The following is a 5,722-nucleotide window of genomic DNA, read 5'->3' on the forward strand; positions in this document are numbered from 1 at the left end:
CTTGAATTTTTCAGCAGGTTTGTGAGTTTTTATCAAAGTTTTGTTTTTTGGCTCAGCACCTTCCATGCCCATTAAAGAACTCATTCCTGGGTAAATATTTATGAAAACGTTGATTAAAGACACAAAAAATGTAAATTTTCAGTTACCACGGACTCTTAAGCTAAAGGAATAACTAATCTTTGACGGCCATTTTCTCACTAATTATACCTCTGAAAACAAGTGACCCCCACCTCCTTCTTTCGCAAATATCTCGACTTGTAATCAATATAAATGGATATTTTTTCATCCAAATAAAGACAAGATAACAATAACTCTACATGCCTAAAAATTGACGAGAGCCTGATTCCACCACGCTGCCTCACATTAGTACTTTTCAAAAATGAGACGCAACACTTGATACCTTTCTTTTCTCTTTGATTGCGAATAGAACAACCCACCCCAAAAGAAAAATCAATTAGTACACCATCAATCCAAGCAGGTCATGATATCAATACATCTGACCTTTAATTTTTGGGAGGGGGAAAAAGTTAACTGTAACAAAGAGAAAGCAGGTCAGAGGGGGAGAAAGAGGGGGGTGGGGTGGGGGAGGGAGGGGGAAGAGGATGAAGGCTCGCACGTCAATTCAACGGAGACGACATGTTCTTAAGATCCCCGTGAGCAGTCAGGCAGGCTCTGTGACGTGTACACAAGACTCTGGCGTTCTGTAAGGGACACCTGAGCACACTAGGCGTGGGGGGGGTGTGCGAGCACGGAACACTGGTGAGCTTTGTCGTCCGATCTCGATGCCCCCGCTGATGGGCAAATTGACACAAGCCACGGGGACCCAGATGGTCGCTCTATATTGGCTGGTATTTGTCTCATACTACTGCTCTGTTTGCTCATCGTAGCTACTCACTACTTGTTTTTTTTCCCTTCATTTATTTATTTATTTATTTATTTATTTATTTATTTATTTATTTATTTATTCATTTATTTATTTATTTATTTATTTATATTTATTATTATTATCATTATTAAAAATCTATTTACTTATCTATTCATTTAGTCATTAAACTATTTAGTCATTTAGTCATTTAATTACTTTATTATCTATTTATTTGTCTATATTCTGATCGATTCTGCGTCTTTATAATCATTGCACAAGGACGGGGGAACACTGGTGAGCTTTGTCGTCCGATTTCGCTGCCCCCGCTGATGGGCAAATTGACACAAGCCGCGGGAACCCAGATGGTCGTTCTGTAGGTTGTGTATTCTCTGAGGCTAGTGAGTGGTACTGTAGGTCGTAATAGAAACGTGTTGTACTGTAGCTATTGGCTGGTTCTTTCCTCATGCTACAGCTCGGTTTGCTAATCATAGCTGCTCACTACTAGTTTTCTTTTCTTGGGGCGGGGATGTATTCATTCATTCATTCATTCATTCATTCATTCATTCATTCATTCATTCATTCATTCATTCATTCATTCATCCATTCATTCATCCATTCATTCATCCATTGATTGATTGATTGATTGATTCATTTATTCATTCATTCAAGCATTTATTCTTTTATTAATTTTTTTATTTGTTTATTCATTCATTCATTAATTTATGTATTCATTTATTCATTTACTTAATTCTTCATTTATTTATGTATTCGTTTATTTATTTATTTATTCATTCATTTACTTACTTTATCACTTCTGTATTCATTTATTTACTTATTTTCCCCATTTTCTACTTTATGGGTGCCAAAGGTTAGTTACGTATACTAATAAGATGAATATTTGGAATAATTTTCTTTAGTCAGAACACAACGTTTTATGCTACTGTTGTATGTTGTACTGTATTGTAAAGCGCTCAGAGCCTGTGTACTTTATTCGGGGTTGAGCGCTATATAAATGTCATTTATTATTATTATTATTGTTATTATTATTATTATTATTATTATTATTATTATTATTATTATTATTATTATTATTATTATGATGATTATTATGATTATTATTATTATTATTATTATGATTATTATTATTATGATTATTTTTATTATTATTATTATTATTATTATTATTATTATTATTATTATTATGATTATTATTATGATTATTATGATTATTATTATTATCATTATTTTTATTATTATTATTATTATTATTATTATTATTATTATTATTATTATTATTATTATTATTAATGATGTTAGACATTGCTACGGTGAGCAATTACTTAAAGGGTGCTGCTAACGCTGAAGAAACCGTCGCTTCCGAAGAAGGACGACCAACACCAACATTACCATCAACAACAACAACATGAGCAACAACAACAACATGAGCAACAACAACAGCAAACCTACTGCCTGCTTTTGCATAACTCAAACAAACAAGCAACAAACAAACAAACAAACAAACATGAAAGAAGAGATGATACTCTATAGGTCGGGGGGGGGGGGTGTGTTGGTGTTTTGGAATACATTTTGTTAGAGACGAAAGACAACCATTTTCGTCTTTACAACTACTGTTTAGACATTTTATTAGTCCTCTTGTAAAAACCTGTCTTCTGAACGACTTCCACAAATACCAAAATCTCAGGTGGAGTCGGAGTTCAGGTGAAGGGAAGAAAGCAAAACAAAGTCATCGAAAGAATACAAAAGAGACAAGATGGTGATGTTCCAGGCTCTGTTATTGATCTTCCTGACGGTTTCTCGTCCTAGAGATGGTTATCTTGATCTACCCGCACTCCCTACCCTCCGTTCTGTGACCTACGTCTCACCGGCAGGCCGGGTTTTTTTTTTTTTTTTGCTACCAACTCCTCACGTCTGACAATGATATGACTTCAGGCGGGAAATGGAAAAGTTCCTGGGCCAGGAGTTTCCCCCAGGTTGAGATGGTCCGGAAGTGAGCATTTTCTTCGGGGTCGTAAACATGAAAGAGAGGATGGAGAGAGAGAGAGAGAGAGAGAGAGAGAGAGAGAGAGAGAGAGAGAGAGAGAGAGAGAGAGAGAGAGAGAAAGAGGGGTAGATACAGAGAATGAGAGACAATGGAGAGAGAGAGAGAGAGTGAGAGAGAAGAAGACAATGGAGAGTCAGAGAGAGATAGATATATAGATAGATAGATAGATAGATAGATAGATAGATAGAGAGAGAGAGAGAGAGAAAGAGAGAGAGAGAAAGAGAGAGAGAGAGAGAGAGAGAGAGAGAGACTGAGAGTCCCCGTGTACCTTCTTGGAGCTCCGTTACGAAGGTAGGTGAAAGGTAAATAAAAACCTGTACGATTTTGCCGAATGCCTTACGAGTCAACAGCCATTCAGAAGCGGTCGTCATGAATAGACGTCAATTTCAATTTGTGAGATTAATTCGCTCTCACTATTTGTTCTTTCTAATAAGATTCCTGATGAAGTCAGAACATTGTAAAATGGTCGCCTTAGAACTTTTTTGTCAGAAGTGTGCTGACAAAATGAGTTACTTCTCGCAATCGAAGAATGGAGATATTGGCAGAAAATCGACACTGGGGTCAGTTTTATAGATTTTTAATTGACGCTATCCTGTTCAAGTCTACCGTGTCTTTTATTATTCCGTACTTACAAATGGTACGAACTCCACCTGTAAAGTTGACGTATCAATTTCCATAGAGCTAAAATCCGAAAAGTAACTCATTTTGTCAGCACACCTCACATTTAATTTTATCAGAAGTGCCGCCTCTTTACTTAAGTACACCTCGGACAGAATAGTTCAGAGGTGACGAAATGTAGACCCATGGTGCTTAACAATACTGTCATTATATTGTTATTATTTCTCAAATATTCCAAATCTCTATTCCTTTTTACTACTTAACTGTACAACAGTGATTAACTCTGAGTTACATCATCTCGCTCGGGGTCAGCCAAAGTTTCACGACATCCACTGGGAAGTGAGAACTGAGTCTCCTTCAAGAAACACGAGCAAATGTGAGGCAGCGTGGTGGAATCAGGCTCTCGTCAATTTTTGAACATATTGAGTTATTGGTATCATCTTAAAGCTTGTTCATTTGTCTTGCTTTCAATAAAAAAAATTACCCATCCATCTTCAATAGAAGTGGAGATATTTTGGATTGAAGGAGGTGGGGGTCACCAGATTTAAGAGGTAAAATTAGCGAGAAAATGGCTGCCAAACTTGGTAAATTCCAAAGCTGGAGAGTCCATGGAAACTGTAAATTTATATTTTTGTTTCTTTAATCAATGTTTTCGGTGAAATCCTCAAAGGAATGTGTTTGCAAATGGACATAAAAGGTGTTGAGCCAAAAAAAAAAAATTTGATCAAATTTGCTTAGCAGGGAGAAAATTGCTGTTTTCTTCCATTTCATTATTTTGACGAGAGCCTGATTCCACCCCGCTGAGTCACAAATACGAAACGTCGTTCGTGTATGAGTTATTCAAAAACTTTTAAACAGTCAATATCAGCACCAAGTCAAAACAAAATATATTCTTTCTCCAAAAGAGGGAGGACTATCAGACATTAGCAAACAACAGCTATCACGTTACTAGACATTTCGAGACATCAGAACTATGATAAGTATGCTTCAAAAAGGAAAAAAAAGTAACCAAGAAACGAATAATACACGGAGTCGGGTAAATAGAAAGCGTTTAAAAATTAGATTACGTTCAATTTTTAGGGGTCATTTTTAAAATTGATTGTTCCGTTTGATGCGAATGTTTTTGGCAAACTGACTTTCAGAGCCGATTCAATTTTGCACACCCCCAGAGGTCGGATGGGAGCACACTCAATTTAACTCTTACGTTGTCACTGGATGGAGGTTGGGACGGAAACTGTACTGGAGTGGTTTGTTGAGGGACTCTCACGGAGGTAACTACAAAGTGTAATATGTGAGGCAGCGTGGTGGAATCAGCCTCTCGTCAAAATAATCAAAGTGAAGAAACTTTTATTTTTCCGCAGGTTTGTGAATTTTTATCAAATTTTTGTTTTTCGCCTAAACTCTTTTCATACCCATTAAAGAACTCGTTTAGGTGTGGATTTTTCTGAAAAACGTTGATTAAAGATACAAAAAATGTAAATTTTTAGTTACCACGGACTCTTTAGCTTAGGAAATAACAAATCTTTGGTGGCCATTTTCTCACTAATTTTACCTCTGAAAATAGGTGAACCCCACCTCATTCTTTCGCAAATATCTCGATTTGTATTCAAGATAAATGGATTTTTCCCCATTCAAATAAAGACAAGTAAACAAGCTTTAACATGATACCAATAACTCTACATGTCCAAACATTGACGAGAGCCCGATTCCACCACGCTGCCTCAAATTTGTGGTTATGTTCCACAAATATACTTTTACTTTTACTTCCCGCTCCGGCACACGATTAGCTCAGTCGGTGTCAGGCTGGACTACGGACGGGATCCCCGTGGTTCGAACCTCTCACGGGGCGCTCTGAACAAGGATACAACGTCCCAGAAAACAGACCCATTAAAAAGAATATACTTTTCTTATAGTAAGAGTTTTGCGGTGCTCGCAACTGCATAAGGTCATAATATGGGCGCGCTCTGAGATGCTCAATAAAAATTCTTCACTCACGAAAACTGATCTCAGGTCTTCTGCGTGCGAGGGCGAAACTGCTACACTACAGAAGCAAACTCGTACATCTATCTATCTATCTATTTATCTATCCATCTATTTAACTATTTATCTATCTATCTATTTATCTACCTATCCATCTATTTATCTATCTATCTATCTATTTATCTATCTATCTATCT

General features: G+C 36.6%; 1 protein-coding gene across 1 annotated transcript in view; it reads right to left on the reverse strand.

Annotated features, from left to right (window-relative positions):
• Window positions 1–5,722, reverse strand: part of LOC101858439 (protein kinase C-binding protein NELL2) — a gene marked incomplete in the record, with an annotated part of 253,988 nt that overhangs the window by 108,406 nt on the left and 139,860 nt on the right.

This window comes from Aplysia californica, unplaced genomic scaffold, assembly GCF_000002075.1.
Source record: "Aplysia californica isolate F4 #8 unplaced genomic scaffold, AplCal3.0 scaffold00574, whole genome shotgun sequence".
Lineage (NCBI taxonomy): Eukaryota > Metazoa > Mollusca > Gastropoda > Aplysiida > Aplysiidae > Aplysia > Aplysia californica.